Source organism: Ranitomeya variabilis, chromosome 2 (genome assembly GCF_051348905.1).
Source record: "Ranitomeya variabilis isolate aRanVar5 chromosome 2, aRanVar5.hap1, whole genome shotgun sequence".
NCBI lineage: Eukaryota > Metazoa > Chordata > Amphibia > Anura > Dendrobatidae > Ranitomeya > Ranitomeya variabilis.
In genome coordinates, this window is record NC_135233.1 from 367,678,415 (window position 1) to 367,704,708 (window position 26,294).

The 26,294-nt window shown below is 44.5% G+C and overlaps 1 protein-coding gene and 1 long non-coding RNA gene across 3 annotated transcripts in view; one reads left to right on the forward strand and one right to left on the reverse strand.

The window, feature by feature from the left end:
* LOC143809433 (uncharacterized) overlaps nucleotides 1-1,362 on the reverse strand; it is a 53,875-nt gene extending 52,513 nt beyond the window's left edge. The window contains exon 1 of one of the 2 annotated variants that reach the window (XR_013222275.1): nucleotides 1,249-1,362. This is a non-coding gene — a long non-coding RNA (uncharacterized LOC143809433). The remainder of the gene's footprint in view (nucleotides 1-1,248) is intronic. The other variant, XR_013222274.1, reaches the window with a different exon arrangement.
* A 220-nt stretch (nucleotides 1,363-1,582) lies between these two features.
* PLEKHG2 (pleckstrin homology and RhoGEF domain containing G2) overlaps nucleotides 1,583-26,294 on the forward strand; it is a 133,727-nt gene continuing 109,015 nt past the window's right edge. The window contains exon 1 of the mRNA XM_077285887.1: nucleotides 1,583-1,790. The gene's annotated coding sequence lies outside the window, so the exon portion shown is untranslated. The remainder of the gene's footprint in view (nucleotides 1,791-26,294) is intronic.

The following is a 26,294-nucleotide window of genomic DNA, read 5'->3' on the forward strand; positions in this document are numbered from 1 at the left end:
GACATTTCATCTCATAGACTTCGTCATGTCCAACTATTTAGTTGTGGCCCTGGCGCGCGATGATATAAATCGTTTTTGTCACTATAAAATCGTTTAGACATTTCCCTTATGGGTCATCGAGAGTCTTCGAATGTGACGTCTGTAATGAATTTCCGTGAAAGCGTTCCCATTATAGGACATCTGTGTGCGCAAGAAATGTTCTGATCATGATTAAAGGGAAACTCCGCGAAAGGAGGTCTTATAGCTGCCCTAATTTATAGACCTTGCCTTGCGCTTCATAGGCACCTCCTGTTTGCAGGGGGCAAAGTTTTAGCCAGGTCTCCCCCTCACCTGGGGTAATGGTGGCCATATCGCTGTTGGTCCCAATATAGCTACCCTAAATACTATGTGGCTTGTTCATGCCCAGCTACCTGCATCCTGGGCATATATCACCCCTGCAGCATAGTTATGTCCCTATGGGCATTTTTCCCCTTTTGAGTTTTTTCTTATGGGTAAATTTGGAAAGTGCAACTTTGCAATTTTTCCTCTTATTAAAAATCCTCTCCTTTCTCAAGAATGGAGGGATGTTTCATTCTATAGTTTATTCGAGATTAACGGCCACCTCTGCAGTCTATAAGCAGTGGCCGGTTTCCTAGGCAAGGATCATGTTCTTGCAATTATAGACACAGACAGAAGAGGGCCCTTGTGCAGGAACAATCTATGCAGCCCAATGAGTCATTGTAATGCACAATTCCACCTACGTTGGAGGTTGAAGTGGCCCCATTGGGTTCCTAGGTTTCACCAATGGTATGTCTGTCCCTGCTTGCTTGTAAGCTCTTTGCTATTCAGCTTGTAAGCGCTGTTCTGAAGCGGGCTGGATCACTCCACCAGTCCTGCAAAGTTGCTTTTACTAGCCGGAATGGAGGGTCCAAAATTTGGACCAGTCAGGTCACTAATAAGAAATGTCAATGATCTGGAGCACACCAGCCCTCCCGGCAAGCTGGAAGATGTGAGGCAGGGGAGGTGCGCGCTCCGGAACAAAGAACGTGACAATGTTGGAAAATGTGCTAAATGGATGAGTGTCTAAAAGAAAAAGATATATAATGAGCCCCCATAGCTATATATATATATATATATATATATATATATATATATATATATATATATATATATATATATATATATATAAAGTTGCAATTAGTTATCCGGTGCTGGCTAAACTGGGAAAGTAGCTGGTGCACAGTGGCTTCTAGTGAGATAGGTAGGTACCTGCGGAGACGTAGGTGGGCACCGGTACCAGCATACATGGCTTCCTGTCTGTCAGTACCTGCGGAGAAGTAGGTGGGCATCGGTACCAGCATGTATGGCTTCCTGTCTGGCAGTGGAGAGGTTAAGAGAAGCAGGAAACTTTTGAGAGTTTTGTTACTGCTCCAGCCCATTCTCCCCCTCTCAGCTGTGCCTCCCTCCCCCTGCTCCCATTCTCTCTCTCCCTCCCCTCCCTGGCTGATTACACAGCCCTGGCCCCTTATTTCCTCTGGATTGTCCAGCTTCTATCTCTCTCCATAGACCCCACCAGTCCCCTGTGACTTGAAGGAGACGGGCACCCCTGTCAATGAATCTGGCTTTATCCTTAAACTTGGATGCGGGGACCATCCTCAGGATTTAGTGCCAAACCTCCAACTTAGAAAAAGGGACTTCATCACTTCATGTGGATAAGGATGTGATTTTTTATTTTTTTAGGGGGGACTACCAGATGGCATTTGTCTGACCGGTAAACCTCAAACTGGGGCACAGAGAGTTGCACACATAAGGTAAGACCACTCTTACATAGAACAATAGGAGTATGGGGGCTGAGCTAGTAAAAGGGGGAGAGCACGAGACTTAAAATTGGCTGAAATGCAGACCTGGGATCTCCTCTTACAACTGGGGGTGACAAAACCACAAATGATATAGAGTTATATGTAGCTTGTTAGTATCATCTTATGTGGCATTGTCTCCTCTCATTGTGTCCTATCTAACAAGACCTGAGAGTCTATAGAGATAAATTGGTCAATCATTCCTACTGAGTCAGCTATGTTCAAGTAGGGGTGTATCTGGTTAGGTCTTCTGAGAATCTCATTATTCATTTTACACCCTCCACGCCCCACCAAGTGTCCATTATTGAGGCAGAACCCCTTAAAAATGTTCTCCAAGTCGTAAGATCCACCATTGTCCTCCTGACCTATGATCTTACTACTCCTGAGATTTTGAGAAGAAACAGGTGAAGCTGAATGGACAGACAATGGAACAATAGTGATGAAAAACAAGATTTTGGATTGACCCCTTAAGGTTTTCATGCTAATTCAGTGACAGTCAATATAGTGTAATGTTATAGAAGGAGGGAAACTAAGTGTACTGATACCGTCCCAGATCTAGGTAAGGTTACTTAACTTTCCAGCATTCTAATGTCCAGGTGACTTCCTATCGTGAATATCATTAGTCCATAGAATCCATTCAATGCCTTTGAGGCCACCACATTGTCTCATAAGGTCCTTCATCGCTTTACTGAGCTCACTCTGGAAAATTGGTGAAGACTTATGGCCCTCAGCATGGTAGAAGGTCTTGATCATTTGTCCTTCTTTGCGCTTTGAGATATAATGTCTCTGTAAATACAGCTGTTCATCAGATATACACTAATCCTCAAAATTGGTCAAGGCCTAAGCTTCTTTGTTAGATGAACATGTGTGTAAATATTGTGTTCTCAGCAAACGTAAGACGTTTAGATTAGAAGATTTACCTCACTTATACTTGTTGGTCTTTTCATACAATAAACATCATGTTTTTCACTTTTCGTCTAAGGTCTGTTTTACAGACCCCACCGATGTACTGCTTATTTCTAATCCTTGACTCATGGTCGAAACATCAGTGCTCACATCAGTTCCTTGTTAGCTAGTTACATGTTTAGGCCACATTTATCCAAGGGCAAATAGCCATCTTGCCTTTCCAAACAATCCCTTTGAGGGTCAGTTCTCAAATTCCTTTTCTACTGGTTGAAGAAACTTAAGAAAGTTCCAGAATTTCCTTTTTTGAAGAACTTTTAGCTACTAAAAGGCCCAATATTCTGAAATAGGACTTGTAGCTCATCCACTGCGAGAAGATTGACGCTTTTGAAGGTAGCCATTTACATAGTTGTTAAGTGAGTAAACCCTTGACATGTGAGTCAGGTCCGACTCTAACCCTTTAATAAACTAGACTGTTTTAGTATGAGTAAGACCAATGGTGTTGCATTATGTGTGACAGAGAACTCCAGGGGTGCTAGAATGTTGTGATGTGTCAGATAAATAGACCATACCAGAGGACAGCTGCCAATGTAATGTGTCATCAGGTAGGTACACTGTGTAGCATTACACACATCCATGGGATGATCCATATCTCTACCATAGGTTTCTATTTCAATGTTTGGCGTTGGCCTGATCAAGTCTTTAAATGAGGTTCCTCCATTGCAGTTGAACAGGGAGAGAGGGTGCTAGACAGAACCAGGAGAAGGTTCACTCAACTTCACAACCTACGAGGATACATATGGGTACAGTTCTACGATATATATACTTGGTGGACCATGTCTACAATTTTTCTGGCTTCACAGGAAATATTAAATCCCCCTGACTGTAATGTGGACTGGTTACCCACCAAAGTCTGCACCAGCTGATCCAAATGTGTACCTTGCATAGTAGTGCTTGCTGCCTTCAAGACATGCCAAGAATTCACATTGAAAAGTCATATGCACCATTGGTGAGCACAGCTGACATGTGATGTATACCACATGCCTATTGCAGCAGTCCATTGTACATTTCAGTGCATAGATTGTGTATTGTTTTTATTGAAAGTTTGGTGCCAGTGGGCATGTATCCTTTGGCACATGAAGTCCCTCCCTTACATTAGCCATGTGTCTTCCCATAGCATAGATGTCTGGAAAGAGCAGAATACAACTCTTCACAAGTCATGTCCACCTGGTGAAATCTAAGAAAGTGCTCACATCTAATGTGTAGACCTGAGGATCATCAAAATAAATAATTATGAGGATCTATTTTCCATCTATACAAATTAATTTTATCTACTATGTACATACAGTAATAGTCATATCACTGAAGGTTGGAATGGCTCATCACAACATTAGAGAACCCCCTGGTGGACCCAGGGACTGAAACAACATTGTCCTTTAAGACCCCTATATATATCAGTTGTCCGGATCAGCCAAACATCTAGTGTGTATGATGGAGCAGACAACCCCATTCGGAAGTTAATTCACGGGCAATCACTTGTATGTATGTCTCTTTCTTTCTTGACCATGGCCATAACCAACTGGAGGATCTTCTTGTGAGCCAGTCCAACCTCGGACCTCCGTTAGGTAAACATGTTAACATTAGACCCCGATTAGGTAAAAATGATCTAATAGGGGGTTTGATGAGAGATATCTCAAGCTATATCTTCTCATTACTCATCCTAATAGGTTCTGGGTACACTTGATAGTCCACCGTCTGCTTTCCATTGACCCTGTTTCCTTGACCGTTGGGTTACAATGAACCCTGCTTTCTTATGTTTTGCGTTCTTTTATAATTTATGATAATTTTGTCCAGTGACCAGCTCTGCGTTCTTGTAAGTATAATTGGTTTCACATGTATGATGGTCTACAGAAAATGATGCCAGTGAATTTTCTGATTTTATTGTGTATGACAGAAGTTTCCAATGAGCAAAATGGTTACTGAGTGAAAGTTTCACCTTCTGACATTGGGTAAATCTGCTTTTTATTATAAGATAGTGTTGTCCATTACATGACAATGGAATCCATTGAATCATTTGGGCTGCCATTAATTCCATTCCATCCTGAGTCTGTAGGTCAGATTTAGTGATGTAATGGAAATTGGCTAACGCTCAGATTTGAAGAGACGTCAAAATGCTCCTCCATGGCGAGAGAGGGATTTTAGGCAATTGGTAACTGCTCAGTAATCAAACTGCCCAGCATGCCCCTAATGATCGGGAAAGGCCCTACATTTTAGGCCATAGTTGTCATTTCTGCATGTAGTGGTGGAGGGCAAAACAATCCGAACAATAGTGGTATAGGGAAAGAACAAAGTTTACCAGATCCGGCCGTGCCAGTCCCATAGAGTAGATGCTATAGAGTGGATCCTATAGGTAGATGTCATTGACTGGATCCCTATAGTAGATAGCACAGAGTATGTGCCATAGAGTGGATCCGATAGGGTAGAGTAGATGCCATAGCATAGATCCCATAGAATAGATGCCAAAAAAGTAGATACCACACAGTTGATCTCATGGACTAGATACCATAGAGTAGATAACATAAATTGGATCCCATAGAGTAGGTACCATTAAGTAGCTGCTATAGAGTGGATCTCATAAAGTAGATACCATGGAGTGGATTTCAGAGTATATCCCATAGATTGAATCCCATAAATTAAGAACCACAGAGTGTATAACTTATAGGAGATTTCTTCTAGTAGATCCCATACAGTGGATCTCATAGAGTAAGTATATAGCTTATAGGAGATTTCTTCTAGTAGATCCCATACAGTGGATCTCATAGAGTAGATGACATGGAGTGAACCCCAGATAGTAGATACCTAAATATCTCTTTTTTACAGACTAAAGTAGGTAACATATAGTTGATCCAACAAAATAGACACCATCAAGTAGATAACAGAGTGGATATCATGTGATGGATCCCATTGAGTAGATACCATAGAGTAGATGACTTGAAGTGGATCCTATGAAGTAGGTACCATTGAGTAGCTACTGTTGAGTGGATCCCATCAAACAAATACCAAAGAATAGATCCCATATGGAAGGAAACATAGAGTGTATCCCACCAAATAGATCCAAATAGAGTAGATTCAGTAGAGTAGGAACCACAGAGTGGATCTCATTTTGCAAATCCCATGCAGCAGTTCCCAGACAGTGTATCTCATAGTGTAGATACCATTGAGTGGATCCCATATTGAGCAGATTCCATGCAGTAGATCCCAGATGGTGTATGCCATAGAGTAAATATCAGAAAGTGGATCCCAGAAAGTAGATCCCATAAATACATATATATATATATATATATATATATATATATATATATATATATACAGTCATATGAAATATATATATATATATATATATATATATATATATATATATATACAGTCATATGAAAAAGTTTGGGCACCCCTATTAATCTTAAGCTTAATGTTTTATAAAAATGGTTTATGGTTATAATGGTATAACAGCTATTTCAGTTTCATATATCTAATAACTGTTGGACACAGTAATGTTTCTGCCTTGAAATGAGGTTTATTGTACTAACAGAAAATGTGCAATCTGCATTCAAACAAAATTTGACAGGTGCATAAGTATGGGCACCCTTATCATTTTCTTGTTTTAAATACTCCTACCTACTTTTTACTGACTTACTAAAGTACTTTTTTTGGTTTTGTAACCTCATTGAGTTTTGAACTTCATAGCTAGGTGTATGCAATCGTGAGAAAAGCTACTTAAAGTGGCCACTTGCAAGTTGTTCTCCTGTTTGAATCTCCTCTGAAGAGTGGCATCATGGGCTCCTCAAAACAACTGTCAAATGATCTGAAAACAAAGATTATTGAACATAGTTGTTCAGGGGAAGGATACAAAAAGCTGTCTGAGATTTAACCTGTCAATTTCCACTGTGAGGAACATAGTAAGGAAAAGGAAGACCACAGGTACAGTTCTTGTTAAGGCCAGAAGTGGCAGGCCAAGAAAAACATCAGAAAGGCAGAGAAGAAGAATGGTGAGATCAGTCAAGGACAATCCTCAGACCATCTCCAGAGAGCTGCAGCATCAACTTGCTGCAGATGGTGTCACTCTGCATCGGTCAACTATACAACGCACTGTGTTTTTTTGCCGCCATGCATAACGCCTTTTTGTATTACCAAACAACTCAATCTTGGTTTCATGAGTCCACAGGACCTTCTTCCAAAAATAAATTGGCTTCTCCAAATGTGCTTTTGCATACCTCAGCCGACTCTGTTTGTGATGTGCTTGCAGAAACGGCTTCTTTCGCATCACTCTCCCATACAGCTTCTCCTTGTGCAAAGTGCGTTGTATAGTTGAGCGATGCACAGTGACACCATCTGCAGCAAGTTGATGCTGCAGATCTCTGGAGGTGGCCTGAGGATTGTCCTTGACTGATCTCACCATTCTTCTTCTCTGCCTTTCTGATGTTTTTCTTGGACTGCCACTTCTGGCCTTAACAAGAACTGTACCTGTGTTCTTCCATTTCCTTACTATGTTCCTCACAGTGGAAATTGACAGGTTAAATCTCGGAGACAGCTTTTTGTATCCTTCCCCTGAACAACTATGTTGAATAATCTTTGTTTTCAGATCATTTGACAGTTGTTTTGAGGAGCCCATGATGCCACTCTTCGGAGGAGATTCAAACAGGAGAACAACTTGCAAGTGGCCACTTTTTTTTCTCATGATTGCATACACCTGGCTATGAAGTTCAAAGCTCAATGAGGTTATAAAACCAAAAAAAGTGCTTTAGTAAGTCAGTAAAAAGTAGGTAGGAGTATTTAAAACAAGAAAATGATAAGGGTGCCCATACTTATGCACCTGTTAAATTTTGCTTGAATGCAGATTGCACATTTTCTGTTAGTACAATAAACCTCATTTCAAGGCAGAAACATTACTGTGTCCAACAGTTATTAGACATATGAAACTGAAATAGCTGTTGCAAAAAACCCAATTTTTATAAAACATTAAGCTTAAGATTAATAGGGGTGCCCAAACCTTTTCATATGACTGCATATATATATATATATATATATATATATATATATATATATATATATATATATTGTAGCGTGGCTAAAGGGTGTCTAATCGATGGGAGATATGTGTCGCATAGATGGCTTGCCGCTGTGATGTAGCCATAGCTACCTATATGTCTGTCAGGACCTGTGGTGATGTCACAACCACATGCCTGATCATGTGATGGGTTCTGGGTGTGGTTAGACCTATAAAAGAAAGCCTAATACTTAACACAGTGGATATGTGTGGAGCTGCTAGGCTCCTGAGTGTGTTAAAGTTCCAGGTCTGAGCCTGGTGGACTGGACACTTTGTTTTTCCTTTTCCTGAACTAAAGGCTATTTGTTTGCTGTTATTTTGCCACATGGTTTATGATGTAATAAACCTATGAACTTTTTAAAGGAACGTGGCTCCTGAAGTGTCAGCCATCGCACCTGAGTGAGTGAAACCCCTACAATTGGTGGTAGACGTGCGGGCAGCGTTCCCAGCGGAGACGAAAAGTCTGTTATTGAATGTCCTGGGTCAAGTCTGTTGTAAGTCAGCCGGGGAAAATGGAGGAACTGCTGAAACACTTGGTCCAGTTGCAGTCACAGCAGGAGCAACGGCAGCAGGTACAGCAAGAGACCAACAGGCTGTTGCAGTCACAGCAGCAAGAGACCAACAGGCTGTTGATGCAGCAGATACAACAGAGCCAGCAGGAGCAACGGCAGAGTCAGCAGGAGCAACGGCAGCAGATGCAGCTTCTGTCAACCGCCATCCAGGGCAAGATGAGCGCCCCAACCCCAGGTTTGGCTGATGACACCCACGTCCGGAAGACGGTAAGACGCGCATTACAGAAAATTACTCCCGGGGATGATGTTGAGGCCTTCCTGACGGTGTTTGAGAGGGTCGCTGAGAGGGAAAAACTTCTGCCAGAGCAGTGGGCAGAGGTGTTGGCACCTTACCTGACGGGGAACCTCAGAAGGCATACTATGATTTGACCTTGCAGGATGCCAAGGAGTATGACAAATTGAAAGGCTATAGAGAAAGACGGTAGAGACTGGGATTGTCTCTTACCCTATCTGATGTTTTCCATTCGTGACGTTCCACAGGCCTCCACAGGGTTCTCACCGTTTGAGCTTCTATATGGCCGACATCCGCGAGGACTCCTGGATGTAGCCAAGGAAACCTGGGAAGCCGAAGCCACGCCCCACAGAAGCGTCATTGAGCATGTGGCCCTGATGCAGCAGAGGATTGCAAAGGTGATGCCTATCGTGAAAGAACACCTCCTCCAGGCACAAGAAGCTCAGGCCAGAATCTACAACCGGTCTGCAAGAGTGAGGCAGTTCAATCCGGGAGACCGAGTTCTTGTGTTAGTTCCGACGGTGGAAAGCAAGTTCTTGGCCAAATGGCAAGGGCCATATGAGGTTGTCGAGAAACTTGGTGAAGTAAATTATAAAATTCACCAACCAGGAAGACGGAAACCATTCCAAGTATACCATGTCAACCTCATCAAGCCGTGGCAAGATAGAGAGCCGACAGTAACTCCATCGTTGTTAAGCAACCCAGAAGGTGAGGTTGGAGCTGTTACTATAGCGGAGACGCTATCGAAGACCCAGAAACAACAGTGCCGGGAGTTACTCCAGAAAAACAGGGACCTGTTTTCAGAGTTGCCAGGACACACGAAGGTCATAGCGCACGAGGTCCTAACAGAGCCACATGTGCGGGTGAACGTGAAGCCCTATCATATTCCTGAGGCTCGACGAGAAGTTATCTCCAAGGAAGTGGAGCGTATGTTGAAGCTTGGAGTCATTGAGGAATCCAAGAGTGGTTGGTCGAGCCCAATTGTCCTGGTCCCAAAACCTGATGGAGAGTGGAGGTTTTGCAACGACTATCGGAAGTTGAATGAGGTCTCCAAGTTTGACGCTTATCCCATGCCCCGCGTTGATGAGCTCATCGAAAGGCTTGGACCTGCCAGGTACATAACCACCTTGGATTTGACGAAGGGGTATTGGCAGATCCCCATGGCACAGGAAGCCAAGGAGAAGACGGCGTTTTCTACACCAGATGGATGTTTCCAGTATGTCCGGATGCCGTTTGGCCTACAGGGAGCTCCGGTGACCTTCCAGAGGGCTATGGATAGAATCCTTGCACCCTATAAGGCATACGCTGCTGCGTACCTGGATAATATCGTCATCTTTAGCCCGGATTGGGAGAGTCATCTGGAAAAGGTCCAAGCGGTGTTTGGTGCTATAAGAGAGGCCGGTTTTACAATAAACCCAAAGAAGTGTGCCTTGGGTAAAGAAGAAGCTAAGTACCTTGGATACATAGTGGGTCGTGGAGAAATAAAACCCCAAATCAGTGAAGTAGAGGCAATTCAAACATGGCCAAAACCAGTTTCCAAGAAGCAAGTTAAAGCCTTCCTGGGTATCGTGGGATATTACAGGAGGTTCATCCCAAACTTCGCCATGATGGCTGCGCCTCTGACTGACCTGCTAAAAGGGACAAAATCAGTAATGGTTAAGTGGTCCGAAGAAACAGAGTCAGCCTTCCAAGGAATGAAAGAGGCTTTGTGTAAGCAACCCGTTCTGATGGCCCCAAACTTCAAAAAATAGTTTATTCTTCAGACAGATGCCTCAGATGTCGGGGTGGGAGCAGTTCTTTCCCAGGAGCTACATGGGGAGGAGCATCCTGTCCTCTATCTGAGTAGGAAGTTGTCCTCGTCTGAAAAGAACTACTCAGTCGTTGAGAAGGAGTGCTTGGCCATAAAATGGGCGGTGGACACATTACGGTACTATCTGCTGGGACGTAAATTTAGATTGATATCCGACCATGCCCCACTTAGGTGGATGAGGGAAATGAAGGGTAGAAATGCTAGGGTCACCCATTGGTTCTTAGCCCTGCAGGACTTCTGTTTCCATGTGGAACATAGGGCCGGAAAGCTGCATGGTAATGCTGATGCCCTGTCAAGAATCCCTTGTCTAGTGGGGGAAAGTGCCAAGCCCCACGGCTTTAGGCAGAGGGGGGAGGTATGTAGCGTGGCTAAAGGGTGTCTAATCGACGGGAGATATGTGTCGCATAGATGGCTTACCGCTGTGATGTAGCCATAGCTACCTATATGTCTGTCAGGACCTGTGGTGATGTCACAACCACATGCCTGATCATGTGATGGGTTCTGGGTGTGGTTAGACCTATAAAAGAAAGCCTAATACTTAACACAGTGGATATGTGTGGAGCTGCTAGGCTCCTGAGTGTGTTAAAGTTCCAGGTCTGAGCCTGGTGGACTGGACACTTTGTTTTTCCTTTTCCTGAACTAAAGGCTATTTGTTTGCTGTTATTTTGCCACATGGTTTATGATGTAATAAACCTATGAACTTTTTAAAGGAACGTGCCTCCTGAAGTGTCAGCCATCGCACCTGAGTGAGTGAAACCCCTACAATTGGTGGTAGACGTGCGGGCAGCGTTCCCAGCGGAGACGAAAAGTCTGTTATTGAATGTCCTGGGTCAAGTCTGTTGTAAGCCAGCCGGGGAAAATGGAGGAACTGCTGAAACACTTGGTCCAGTTGCAGTCACAGCAGGAGCAACGGCAGCAGGTACAGCAAGAGACCAACAGGCTGTTGCAGTCACAGCAGCAAGAGACCAACAGGCTGTTGATGCAGCAGATACAACAGAGCCAGCAGGAGCAACGGCAGAGTCAGCAGGAGCAACGGCAGCAGATGCAGCTTCTGTCAACCGCCATCCAGGGCAAGATGAGCGCCCCAACCCCAGGTTTGGCTGATGACACCCACGTCCGGAAGACGGTAAGACGCGCATTACAGAAAATTACTCCCGGGGATGATGTTGAGGCCTTCCTGACGGTGTTTGAGAGGGTCGCTGAGAGGGAAAAACTTCTGCCAGAGCAGTGGGCAGAGGTGTTGGCACCTTACCTGACGGGGAACCTCAGAAGGCATACTATGATTTGACCTTGCAGGATGCCAAGGAGTATGACAAATTGAAAGGCTATAGAGAAAGACGGTAGAGACTGGGATTGTCTCTTACCCTATCTGATGTTTTCCATTCGTGACGTTCCACAGGCCTCCACAGGGTTCTCACCGTTTGAGCTTCTATATGGCCGACATCCGCGAGGACTCCTGGATGTAGCCAAGGAAACCTGGGAAGCCGAAGCCACGCCCCACAGAAGCGTCATTGAGCATGTGGCCCTGATGCAGCAGAGGATTGCAAAGGTGATGCCTATCGTGAAAGAACACCTCCTCCAGGCACAAGAAGCTCAGGCCAGAATCTACAACCGGTCTGCAAGAGTGAGGCAGTTCAATCCGGGAGACCGAGTTCTTGTGTTAGTTCCGACGGTGGAAAGCAAGTTCTTGGCCAAATGGCAAGGGCCATATGAGGTTGTCGAGAAACTTGGTGAAGTAAATTATAAAATTCACCAACCAGGAAGACGGAAACCATTCTGTTATGACCCCAATGGCGAGGGTCTCAGAGGTACGTGGAAGTCTGCAGAATACAAAAATCCAGCTCATAGGGCAGTGGTAACTGGGTTGACCATATATCTACTCCTAACGCCAACACTAGAAGTAGCCGGGGATCATTCCTACGTTGATTCTAGATGACACGCGCCAGCCGGAGAATCTAGCTACCCCTAGTAGAGGAAAACAAAGACCTTTCTTGCCTCCAGAGAAGGGGACCCCAAAGCTGGATAGAAGCCCCCCACAAATAATGACGGTGAGGTAAGAGGAAATGACAAACACAGAAATGAACCAGGTTTAGCACAGAGAGGCCCGCTTACTGATAGCAGAATAAAGAAAGGTCACTTATATGGTCAACAAAAACCCTATCAAAATCCACACTGGAAATTCAAGAACCCCCGAACCGTCTAACGGTCCGGGGGGAGAACACCAGCCCCCTAGAGCTTCCAGCAAAGGTCAGGATATAGATTTGGAACAAGCTGGACAAAAATACAAAACCAAAACAAATAGCAAAAAGCAAAAGGCAGACTTAGCTGATATAACTGGAACCAGGATCAGTAGACAAGAGCACAGCAGACTAGCTCTGATAACTACGTTGCCAGGCATTGAACTGAAGGTCCAGGGAGCTTATATAGCAACACCCCTAACTAACGACCCAGGTGCGGATAAAAGGAATGACAGAAAAACCAGAGTCAAAAAACTAGTAACCACTAGAGAGAGCAAAAAGCAAATTCACAACAGTACCCCCCCCTTAGTGAGGGGTCACCGAACCCTCACCACGACCACCAGGGCGATCAGGATGAGCGGCATGAAAGGCACGAACTAAATCGGCCGCATGAACATCAGAGGCGACCACCCAGGAATTATCCTCCTGACCATAGCCCTTCCACTTGACCAGGTACTGAAGCCTCCGCCTGGAGAGGCGAGAATCCAAGATCTTCTCCACCACGTACTCCAACTCGCCCTCAACCAACACCGGAGCAGGAGGCTCAGCAGAAGGAACTACAGGCACAATGTACCGCCGCAACAAGGACCTATGAAATACATTGTGAATAGCAAACGACACAGGAAGATCCAGATGAAAAGATACAGGATTAAGGATTTCCAATATCTTGTAAGGCCCAATAAAACGAGGTTTAAATTTGGGAGAGGAGACCTTCATAGGAACAAAGCGGGAAGAAAGCCACACCAAATCCCCAACGCGTAGTCGGGGACCCACACCGCGGCGGCGGTTGGCAAAGCGCTGAGCCTTCTCCTGTGACAACTTCAAGTTGTCCACCACATGATTCCAGATCTGCTGCAACCTATCCACCACAGAATCCACCCCAGGACAGTCAGAAGGCTCCACATGACCCGAAGAAAAGCGAGGATGGAAACCAGAGTTGCAGAAAAAAGGCGAAACCAAGGTGGCGGAACTAGCCCGATTATTAAGGGCAAACTCAGCCAACGGCAAGAATGTCACCCAATCGTCCTGATCAGCAGAGACAAAACACCTCAAATAAGCCTCCAAAGTCTGATTGGTTCGCTCCGTCTGTCCATTAGTCTGAGGATGGAAAGCAGACGAAAACGACAAATCAATGCCCATCCTACTACAAAAGGATCGCCAGAACCTGGAAACGAACTGGGATCCTCTGTCTGACACAATATTCTCAGGGATGCCGTGCAAACGAACCACGTTCTGGAAAAACACAGGAACCAGATCGGAAGAGGAAGGCAGCTTAGGCAAAGGAACCAAATGGACCATCTTGGAGAAGCGATCACATATCACCCAGATAACGGACATGCCCTGAGATAGCGGAAGATCAGAAATGAAATCCATGGAGATATGTGTCCAAGGTCTCTTCGGGACAGGCAAGGGCAAGAGCAAACCGCTGGCACGAGAACAGCAAGGCTTAGCTCGAGCACAAGTCCCACAGGACTGCACAAATGACCGCACATCCCTTGACAAGGAAGGCCACCAAAAGGACCTGGCCACCAGATCTCTGGTGCCAAAAATTCCCGGGTGACCTGCCAACACCGAGGAATGAACCTCGGAAATGACTCTGCTGGTCCACTTATCCGGGACAAACAGTCTGTCAGGTGGACAAGACTCAGGCCTATCAGCCTGAAATCTCTGCAACACACGTCGCAGATCCGGAGAAATAGCTGACAAGATAACTCCATCTTTAAGAATACCAACAGGATCAGCGACTCCAGGAGCATCAGGCACAAAGCTCCTAGAAAGAGCATCGGCCTTCACATTCTTTGAACCTGGTAAATACGAGACAACAAAATCAAAGCGGGAGAAAAACAATGACCAGCGGGCCTGTCTCGGATTAAGGCGTTTAGCAGACTCGAGATACATCAGATTTTTGTGATCAGTCAAGAACACCACACGATGCTTAGCACCCTCGAGCCAATGACGCCACTCCTCAAATGCCCATTTCATGGCCAACAACTCCCGATTGCCCACATCATAATTTCGCTCGGCAGGCGAAAACTTCCTAGAGAAAAAGGCACAAGGTTTCATAACAGAGCAACCAGGGCCTCTCTGCGACAAAACGGCCCCTGCCCCAATCTCCGAAGCATCCACCTCAACCTGAAAGGGAAGTGAGACGTCAGGCTGGCACAAAACAGGCGCCGAAGTAAACCGGCGTTTCAACTCCTGGAAAGCCTCCACGGCAGCAGGAGCCCAGTTAGCTACATCGGAGCCCTTCTTGGTCATATCCGTCAAAGGTTTCACAATGCTAGAAAAATTAGCGATAAAACGACGGTAGAAGTTAGCGAAGCCCAAGAACTTCTGAAGACTCTTAACTGACGAGGGCTGAGTCCAATCAAGAATAGCTCGGACCTTGACTGGGTCCATCTCCACAGCAGAAGGGGAAAAAATTAACCCCAAAAAGGGAACCTTCTGTACACCAAAGAGACACTTTGAGCCCTTGACAAACAAAGAATTTTCACGCAAAATTTTAAAGACCAACCTGACCTGCTCCACATGCGAATCCCAATTATCAGAAAAAACCAAAATATCATCCAGATAAACAATCAAAAATTTATCCAGATACTTCCGGAAAATGTCATGCATAAAGGACTGAAAAACTGAAGGCGCATTGGAGAGCCCAAAAGGCATCACCAAGTACTCAAAATGACCTTCGGGCGTATTGAATGCGGTTTTCCATTCATCACCTTGCTTAATGCGCACAAGGTTGTACGCACCACGAAGGTCTATCTTGGTGAACCACTTGGCACCCTTAATCCGGGCAAACAAGTCAGACAACAGCGGTAAAGGATACTGAAATTTGACAGTGATCTTATTTAAAAGCCGATAATCAATACAAGGTCTCAAAGATCCGTCCTTTTTTGCCACAAAAAAGAATCCCGCACCAAGAGGGGAAGAAGACGGACGAATATGTCCTTTTTCCAGAGACTCCTTGATATATGAACGCATAGCGGTATGTTCAGGTACCGACAGATTAAACAGTCTTCCCTTAGGAAATTTACTGCCTGGGATCAAATCTATAGCACAGTCACAGTCCCTATGAGGAGGCAGTGCACTGGACTCAGACTCACTGAAGACATCCTGATAATCAGACAAATACTCCGGAACTTCCGAAGGCGTAGAAGAAGCAATAGACACAGGCAGGGAATCCTCATGAATACCACGACAGCCCCAACTTGAGACTGACATAGCCTTCCAGTCCAGGACTGGATTATGGGTCTGTAACCATGGCAGCCCTAAAACGACCAAATCATGCATTTTATGTAAAACCAGGAAACGTATCACCTCGCAGTGTTCAGGAGTCATGCACATGGTAACCTGAGTCCAATACTGCGGTTTATTTGCTGCCAATGGTGTAGCATCAATACCCCTAAGAGGAATAGGATTTTCTAATGGTTCAAGAGTAAATCCACAGCGCTTAGCAAATGAGAGATCCATGAGACTCAGGGCAGCACCTGAATCTACAAACGCCATGACAGGATAAGATGACAGTGAGCAAATCAAAGTTACAGACAGAATAAATTTAGGTTGCAAATTACCAACGGTGACAGGACTAACAACCTTAGCTATACGTTTAGAGCATGCTGAGATAACATGTGTAGAATCACCACAGTAGTAGCACAAGCCATTCCGGCGTCTATGAATTTTCCGCTCATTTCTAGTCAGGATTCTATCACATTGCATTAAATCAGGTGTCTGTTCAGACAACACCATGAGGGAATTTGCGGTTTTTCTATCACATTGCACCGAATTAGGTGTCTGTTCAGACAACACCATGAGGGAATTTGCGGTTTTGCGCTCCTGCAACCGCCGGTCAATTTGAATAGCCAGTGCCATAGTATCATTCAGACCTGCGGGAATGGGAAAACCCACCATAACATTCTTAATGGCTTCAGAAAGGCCATTTCTAAAATTAGCGGCCAGTGCACACTCGTTCCAATGTGTCAGCACGGACCATTTCCGAAATTTTTGGCAATACACTTCAGCCTCGTCCTGCCCCTGAGACATAGACAGCAAGGCCTTTTCTGCCTGAATCTCAAGATTGGGTTCCTCATAAAGTAAACCGAGCGCCAGAAAAAACGCATCAAGATCAGCCAATGCCGGATCTCCTGGCGCCAGCGAAAAAGCCCAATCCTGAGGGTCGCCCCGTAAGAACGAAATAACAATTTTTACTTGCTGAGCAGAATCTCCTGATGAACAGGGTCTCAGAGACAAAAACAATTTACAATTATTCACGAAATTCCTAAACTTAAACCTGTCTCCGGAAAACAGTTCAGGAATCGGTATTTTAGGTTCTGACCTAGGATTTCTGATAACATAGTCTTGTATGCCCTGCACACGAGTAGCCAGCTGGTCCACACTTGTAATCAAGGTCTGGACATTCATGTCTGCAGCAAGCATAGCCACTCTGAGGTAAAGGGGAAGGAGAAAGAAAGAAAAAAAAAAAAAAACTCAGAATCTTCTTTCTTATAATCCCTCTTCTGCAATGCATTAAACATTTAATACTGGCCTGGCAAACTGTTATGACCCCAATGGCGAGGGTCTCAGAGGTACGTGGAAGTCTGCAGAATACAAAAATCCAGCTCATAGGGCAGTGGTAACTGGGTTGACCATATATCTACTCCTAACGCCAACACTAGAAGTAGCCGGGGATCATTCCTACGTTGATTCTAGATGACACGCGCCAGCCGGAGAATCTAGCTACCCCTAGTAGAGGAAAACAAAGACCTTTCTTGCCTCCAGAGAAGGGGACCCCAAAGCTGGATAGAAGCCCCCCACAAATAATGACGGTGAGGTAAGAGGAAATGACAAACACAGAAATGAACCAGGTTTAGCACAGAGAGGCCCGCTTACTGATAGCAGAATAAAGAAAGGTCACTTATATGGTCAACAAAAACCCTATCAAAATCCACACTGGAAATTCAAGAACCCCCGAACCGTCTAACGGTCCGGGGGGAGAACACCAGCCCCCTAGAGCTTCCAGCAAAGGTCAGGATATAGATTTGGAACAAGCTGGACAAAAATACAAAACCAAAACAAATAGCAAAAAGCAAAAGGCAGACTTAGCTGATATAACTGGAACCAGGATCAGTAGACAAGAGCACAGCAGACTAGCTCTGATAACTACGTTGCCAGGCATTGAACTGAAGGTCCAGGGAGCTTATATAGCAACACCCCTAACTAACGACCCAGGTGCGGATAAAAGGAATGACAGAAAAACCAGAGTCAAAAAACTAGTAACCACTAGAGAGAGCAAAAAGCAAATTCACAACACCATTCCAAGTATACCATGTCAACCTCATCAAGCCGTGGCAAGATAGAGAGCCGACAGTAACTCCATCGTTGTTAAGCAACCCAGAAGGTGAGGTTGGAGCGGTTACTATAGCGGAGACGCTATCGAAGACCCAGAAACAACAGTGCCGGGAGTTACTCCAGAAAAACAGGGACCTGTTTTCAGAGTTGCCAGGACACAAGAAGGTCATAGCGCACGAGGTCCTAACAGAGCCACATGTGCGGGTGAACGTGAAGCCCTATCGTATTCCTGAGGCTCGACGAGAAGTTATCTCCAAGGAAGTGGAGCGTATGTTGAAGCTTGGAGTCATTGAGGAATCCAAGAGTGGTTGGTCGAGCCCAATTGTCCTGGTCCCAAAACCTGATGGAGAGTGGAGGTTTTGCAACGACTATCGGAAGTTGAATGAGGTCTCCAAGTTTGACGCTTATCCCATGCCCCGCGTTGATGAGCTCATCGAAAGGCTTGGACCTGCCAGGTACATAACCACCTTGGATTTGACGAAGGGGTATTGGCAGATCCCCATGGCACAGGAAGCCAAGGAGAAGACGGCGTTTTCTACACCAGATGGATGTTTCCAGTATGTCCGGATGCCGTTTGGCCTACAGGGAGCTCCGGTGACCTTCCAGAGGGCTATGGATAGAATCCTTGCACCCCATAAGGCATACGCTGCTGCGTACCTGGATGATATCGTCATCTTTAGCCCGGATTGGGAGAGTCATCTGGAAAAGGTCCAAGCGGTGTTTGGTGCTATAAGAGAGGCCGGTTTTACAATAAACCCAAAGAAGTGTGCCTTGGGTAAAGAAGAAGCTAAGTACCTTGGATACATAGTGGGTCGTGGAGAAATAAAACCCCAAATCAGTGAAGTGGAGGCAATTCAAACATGGCCAAAACCAGTTTCCAAGAAGCAAGTTAAAGCCTTCCTGGGTATCGTGCGATATTACAGGAGGTTCATCCCAAACTTCGCCATGATGGCTGCGCCTCTGACTGACCTGCTAAAAGGGACAAAATCAGTAATGGTTAAGTGGTCCGAAGAAACAGAGTCAGCCTTCCAAGGAATGAAAGAGGCTTTGTGTAAGCAACCCGTTCTGATGGCCCCAAACTTCAAAAAAGAGTTTATTCTTCAGACAGATGCCTCAGATGTCGGGGTGGGAGCAGTTCTTTCCCAGGAGCTACATGGGGAGGAGCATCCTGTCCTCTATCTGAGTAGGAAGTTGTCCTCGTCTGAAAAGAACTACTCAGTCGTTGAGAAGGAGTGCTTGGCCATAAAATGGGCGGTGGACACATTACGGTACTATCTGCTGGGACGTAAATTTAGATTGATATCCGACCATGCCCCACTTAGGTGGATGAGGGAAATGAAGGGTAGAAATGCTAGGGTCACCCATTGGTTCTTAGCCCTGCAGGACTTCTGTTTCCATGTGGAACATAGGGCCGGAAAGCTGCATGGTAATGCTGATGCCCTGTCAAGAATCCCTTGTCTAGTGGGGGAAAGTTCCAAGCCCCACGGTTTTAGGCAGAGGGGGGAGGTATGTAGCGTGGCTAAAGGGTGTCTAATCGACGGGAGATATGTGTCGCATAGATGTCTTGCCGCTGTGATGTAGCCATAGCTACCTATATGTCTGTCAGGACCTGTGGTGATGTCACAACCACATGCCTGATCATGTGATGGGTTCTGGGTGTGGTTAGACCTATAAAAGAAAGCCTAATACTTAACACAGTGGATATGTGTGGAGCTGCTAGGCTCCTGAGTGTGTTAAAGTTCCAGGTCTGAGCCTGGTGGACTGGACACTTTGTTTTTCCTTTTCCTGAACTAAAGGCTATTTGTTTGCTGTTATTTTGCCACATGGTTTATGATGTAATAAAGCTATGAACTTTTTAAAGGAACGTGCCTCCTGAAGTGTCAGCCATCGCACCTGAGTGAGTGAAACCCCTACAATATATATATATATATATATATATATATATATATATATATATATATTTAGTTTATAGAGTAATGTTGCAGTTAATAGCACTTACCAGTGTGGGACTATTACTCTATGGTCATTACATCTGACACTCAAGCAGTCATGTAGCAGAGTTTACGGACTAATATATGGACATGAACTGAATTCATATGTTTTCAGAATGAAACGTAAAAAGTAAATCATGTCACTAGATTTGATGTATATTGACAGGTCACGCTTTTTGCAAGTAATTCAGTGTAATGGGCAACGTTCTGGAGATTACTGGAGAGGTCAATCACCTCCTTGGGGATTAAAGGAGTTGTATATTTTTATGTCAAAATGGGCCATATAACTGCACACATGTGGCGCTCTAACTGTGTTATATGGTCTGTGCTGCAATTTGTTCCCCGCGTGCTGATCTGGATGACCTGGGCCGCAGGGGTGGGGGTTGGGTATTCCCAATATGCATTTTCACACAGAAAGATGCAATATTTGGATGTTTGGAAATGATAAAAGATTAGTGTCATATGAATATACCATGAAGAATTAATTTGAGTCTTCTCATCTGTTAGCTACAGCAGATACCAGGGGGTTAAAAAGTGGAACCGCATTGATTTCAGTGGACTCCATGTAATGTTTTGTTTTCTCAGTGCTAAAAACAATAATTAAAAGGACTGTTCCATGAACAGCATTTATTAATTTTCCTTGGGAGAAATGATAATCGTATGATCCCTGAAGGACCGGCTGCCAAGAGCCTCATTGACCCTAAAAAGAGAATCTAAAGTCTATTGTGTAAATGAAGCAGTAGTGAGCATGTGCGACCACCGCTCCTGTAGTGGTCGCACATGCTCATTACTGTTTATTCACACAGTGAACTATAGGACCCCCTTTCTTGGCATCAGTGGGTGTCCCAGTGTTCAGAACCTCATTAATCATCACCTTATCCGTAAATAGGTGGATTATGGTGTTTATGGGACAATCTCTGTAAAAGTTCTTGCCATTAAAGGGAGTGAGCAGAATCAGAGAAAATATGTCAGTTTTTTTTCTCCCCAAAACAGTGCCACATGTATCCACAGATTGCAGTTCATTTTCTTGGAAGTGAATGGGGAAAAGCTGCAATACCACATACAGCCTGTGGACAGGGATGGTGCTGTTTTGGGATGAAAGCGAGCTGCCATGTTTTTCTAACCCAGTACGACCCCTTAAACATCGTGCGGATCCAAATATGGTTAGAAATAACTTCTCCTAGAGACGGTCAGGGGTCATCTCAAAGTAGACTCTGATCTTCTGCTCCAGCAATAACGATTTGGGTCAAGTGAAAAGAGCGGCTATGGAATAATCAAGCAGAAAACGGACAGGGAGCAATTACGCAAAGGATTTCTGAGAAATTCTGCTATCATTATTGCTGCCTTGTGATGTGTTTTATCATGTTCCCTATTCATCTAATGATTAAAATGAGCCCGGTAATTAGAGGATTGTAGGAAACAATTAGAGTGCCCCCCTCCCCGTCCTCAATCTATAAGTAGATGTGGATAAATAGTCCCAGCACTGAATTTTCACAGACCACATAGTTAATGTCCCATATTTTCTCCAACTCAGAGATGAGGGTCCTATTATGTAAAAGTTAGACACTTACACAAATATTGCCAGTCCTGTCGAAGTCTCTAAATCTCCATTACTATGTGGTCATCGCCCTAAAACATATGTGTACCTGGATATAATCATCAGAAACATGAGGTGGGGGATGAAGGGTAGGGTGCTCAAGCAATCCTAAAAAGAAGAATATTGAAATGGTCCATCTTAAGAGAACCTCCATATGCCACATCATCCAACCATATCCTTTTTGAATTGTATAGATGGTGCCAGAGATGGAGCATGTGCCTCCAAGCCTGGGTGTCCAAGAGTGTCTCTACAAGCCACTCTACATCAGTCAAGGTATCTAGATCCAGATCTTGGGTAGTCAACTGAATATTTGCCCGGAGTTGAGAAGCTCAAAGCTTCAACTTTGGTTCCTAATATTACTTGGAGAACATATGGAACCAGCTGTGGTATTCTCACTGAATGTTAGGAGATTTAGGATCATTGTGCTCTTCTTCAAAACAGACGATCCTAAGATGCTTCCTTTCCACCACTTAGATGATAAAGGAAGTTCTCTATGCAGGGCCGGCTCCAGGTTTTCATGGGCCCTGGGCGAAAGAGTCCCGGTGGGCCCTCTTTAACACATACCACAATTCATAATGCACCGATACGGCAGAGAAATATAGGTATAGTAAAATGCCAAAGATTTCACTTACTTCTTACATTACAAGAGTGATATCTATCGTACATTCTACATTAGCTCAGAAACCGGACAGTATAGTCCTCTATACAGAATAATGAGCCCCATATATTGCTCCAAACAGAATAATGAGCCCCATATATTGCCCCATACAGTATAATGGCCCCATGTAGTGCCCCATACAGTATAATTGGCACCATATAGTCCTCTATACAGAATAATGAGCCCCATATACTGCTCCAAACAGAATAATGAGCCCAATATTATGCTCCATACAGAATAATGAGCCTCATATAATGCTCCATACAGTATAATGGGCACCACAGAGTGCTCCATACAGAATGAGGCGCATATATTGCTCCATACGGAATTGATCCCATATAATGCTCCATACAGTATAGTGAGCCACATATAATTCTCCATACAGTATATGATGGGCCCCATCTATTGCTCCATATATAATGGGCCTCATATAATGCTTCATACAGTATATGATTGGCCCCATACAGTATACTGAGTCCCATATATTGCTCCATACAGAATGGGCCCCATATGATGCTCCATACAGAATGGGCTCCATATAATACTCCTTACAGAATGGGTCCCATATAATGCTCCAAAAATAATTGGCCCCATAAGATGCTCCATGTATAATGGGCCCCATATAATGCTCCATATATAATTGGCCATATAAAATGCTCCATATATAATTAGTCCCATAAGATGCTTCATATATTATTGGCCCCATATACTGCTCCATATGTAATTGTCCCCATATACTGCTCCATATTGCATTGGCCCCATAAGATGCTCCATATTAAATTGGCTCCATATTAAATTGGCCCCATATAATGCTCCCTATAGAATTGGCTTCATAAGATGCTCCCTATATTATTGGCCCCATAAGATACTCCATATAGAATTAGCCCCATATATTGCTCCAAATATTAAAAAAAAATTGAAATACTCACCTCTCGTTGCTTGATGCTGCTCTGGACTCCTTACCGTCGGCGTCTTCCTGCTCTCTGTGCTGCGACTGCTCAGGCAGAGGGTGCACACTGGTGACATCATCGCGCCCTCTGACCTGAACATCACAGTCAGAGGATGGAAGACGCTGCAGCGCTGGAACCAAGAGAGGTAAGTATCGCAAGTGCTGGGGCCCGGAGCAGGTATGGGGGTCCACTCGCGGGGGCCGGCACTATAGTGCGCCAGTGTCCCCTGCCTGCTCATGGCCCCGGCACTTGCCCGAGTGCGCCGGGTGCTGACGCCGGCCCTGTCTATATGCCCTGTCCTCAATGGATATTACTTGTAGAGAAGCCATATATCAACCAAGGATTTAAGATCTTCATTCCTTCTCAATCTTGGGTAGTGAAGAAGACAGAAGTAAAGCATAATACAAGATAGTGCTAAGAAGTTGTCATGTGGTGAAAGGGGTTGTCTCATGGATCTCATAGAAGATGACCTTCTACGCAAAAAGAAAGAGGGCAGAGTCATCTTAACAGAGAACAGCTCTCATTCTGATGGCACTGTCCCAGGCTACGTGTTACATGGTTGCCCATTAATTTGGTGTCTCTTTCGCTGGTAACGAAAGATGTTCACCAGTGGTGGGTCATGGAAATCAACTTGGTCTGCCAAAATAATTAATTGACAGAACAATATCCAAACTTCATTTGAGAATATGACTCATTCTCAGCCACAATGTCAAGGGGGTTTACAGAATAGTGTGAATGAAGACCTTCTATGATCTTGGACAGTCTATAGTCCTGGTTGGAGCCTCATGGACCTATGATGGAGGAATCTTTCTTTCATACATCTACTTGGTGCTCTACTGGGAACTCTGAACAAGGATAACTACAATCTCTACAGTCCCACAAGCTCGCTGCCTCGGGGTAATCCTTGAAGCTGATCTCTCCTTCAAACCACATATCTAAGCCCTTTCCACTTCCTGCCGACTTCAACTCAAAAATATTTCACGAATCCGTTCATTCCTCAACCAAGAATCTGCAAAAACCCTAGTCCATGCCCTCATCATCTCTCGCCTTGACTACTGCAACCTCCTGCTCTGTGGCCTCCCCTTGAACACTCTCGCACCCCTCCAATCTATTCTAAACTCTGCTGCCCGACTAATCCACCTGTCCCCCCGCTATTCCCCTGCCTCTCCCCTCTGTCAATCCCTCCACTGGCTCCCCATTGCCCAGAGACTCCAGAACAAAACCCTAACCATGACATACAAAGCCATCCACAACCTGTCTCCTCCATACATCTGTGACCTCGTCTCCCGGTACTTTCCTGCACGCAACCTCCGATCCTCACAAGATCTCCTTCTCTACTCCCCTCTTATCTCCTCTTCCCACAATCGTATACAAGATTTCTCTCGCGTATCACCCCTACTCTGGAACCCTCTACCACAACACATCAGACTCTCGCCTACCATCGAAATCTTCAAAAAGAACCTGAAGACCCACCTCTTCCGACAAGCCTACAACCTGCAGTAACCACCGATCAACCAAACTGCTGCATGACCAGCTCTATCCTCACCTACTGTATTCTCACCCATCCCTTATAAATTGTGAGCCTTCGCGGGCAGGGTCCTCTCTCCTCCTGTACCAGTTATGACTTGTATTGTTTAAGATTATTGTACTTGTTTTTATTATGTATACCCCTCCTCACATGTAAAGCGCCATGGAATAAATGGCGCTATAACAATAAATAATAATAATAATAATAATAATAATCTCTAGCTAAAAGTAAAATGCAGGGATATTATAATCTATATGGGGCGGAAGGATGGACTACGAGTGCTCATAGTAGCCACATTCTTGACCACTGCCCGTATGTTCTTTGGATGGCAAGGTCCATTGGTCCCCCAAGGTTGTGACATTCATGCAGTGCATGAACTGACTGTATACTATATATACTCTATATTAGTGGTCCATGAATACATCAGAACATATTGCCTGTGAGAAAACATGATTTTTGTTGGAGCTCTGAGGCCTCTCGCACCAGCTCATATTATGCAGAAAGCGTTTTACGATATCTGATCCCAAAAGTATTTTTGGAAACATGTCAGATATTTTGGAAACTGATTGTTTCCATATTTGGAAGGGTCAGAGAGCAAGATTTTAATGCGAGTGTGTAATGCACACCGCAGCGTGTACCAAAATGTCCTTTTGTGCGAAACGCGCTGCATCACGTGCACAGGAGACGCACCTCCCTTCTTGTGCGTTGGCGTAAACACATTTTGTATCGTCATGGGTTTTCTTTTTGTTTTTCTTCGGCTCGTAAGTTGCACAGTGTTAACATTATTGTGCCTGTTTCATGTATAATATTTGTAGCAAGTAATGAAATCCTGCGCAACATAAATGCAGGACTATCGGATGGATGTAGAACAACTATTAAAAAAGTTTTTAAACTTATTATTTGTTTTGCTCAACAAAGGGCACTTGCGATAGAAGAATGCCACACCACTGCTCTGAAAACCCATGTGTGAACAGTAAGTCGACCAACGCATTTTGGCTTCCAAACCCTGTTTATATTCGATTCCAATAAAAAAGGACAGGATAGATTCATCCCTGTGGGATGCTGGATGCTCGAAATTGGGCTGTGCCAACAGTCGAAAACCGTCACTAGCCATGAGAAGTTCTAATTTTGACTTTGTTTTCGGACCCTCCTCATAGTTTACCCCTGAGCATTGCCCTGAAACCTGAGCTGAACAGTCTGGAAATTAAAAGGATAAGAATTCTGAACACCAGCAAAATCCTTTGATTTGGGAATTCAGCCCCTCATGACCTAAGCAGACCTTTTAACACTTTAACGTCAGGAAAACCTACATAGAATATAATGCCTGATGGTGACAATGCTGTATAAGTTGTCATCAAATCATTAATTTAGGTTATTGGTTGCATGTCAGTTCTCTGTATACCTGCATACATCAAGTCCGTCAGGTCTGGAATTTATTTTTTTTTATCCCTAACTGAGCTGTTCATTTGCTATTTAGAGATACTTCAATTTACCAGATCTCCCACTCCTAAAACTTAGATTTACACCCTGT